Source organism: Juglans regia, unplaced genomic scaffold, assembly GCF_001411555.2.
Source record: "Juglans regia cultivar Chandler unplaced genomic scaffold, Walnut 2.0 Scaffold_1691, whole genome shotgun sequence".
Taxonomy (NCBI): Eukaryota; Viridiplantae; Streptophyta; class Magnoliopsida; order Fagales; family Juglandaceae; genus Juglans; species Juglans regia.
The window spans coordinates 1-254 of NW_023347588.1; the positions used below are offsets into that span (position 1 = coordinate 1).

A 254-nucleotide genomic window follows, 5' to 3' on the forward strand; every position below is an offset into this window, starting at 1 on the left:
AATTTATCTCGCAAGGCGGAAAAAACAAAAACGAGGGGTGCAACACGAGGACTTCCCAGGAGGTCACCCATCCTAGTACTACTCTCGCCCAAGCACGCTTAACTGAGGAGTTCTGATGGGATCCGGTGCATTAGTGCTGGTATGATCGCACCCATCAAACTAATTACTTAAAATTCATATAATCCTTGAGCGACATACTAGCGTCCTTCCGATCCCAATCCAAACGGAGAACTGATCCAAACCCATTGCTACGC

The 254-nt window shown here is 47.2% G+C and overlaps 1 non-coding gene across 1 annotated transcript; it reads right to left on the reverse strand.

Annotated features, from left to right (window-relative positions):
* Positions 1-34: 34 nt before the first annotated feature.
* Positions 35-153, reverse strand: LOC118345197. The gene has a single exon (XR_004798804.1). It is a non-coding gene; the product is annotated as a 5S ribosomal RNA (ribosomal RNA).
* Positions 154-254: the final 101 nt, after the last annotated feature.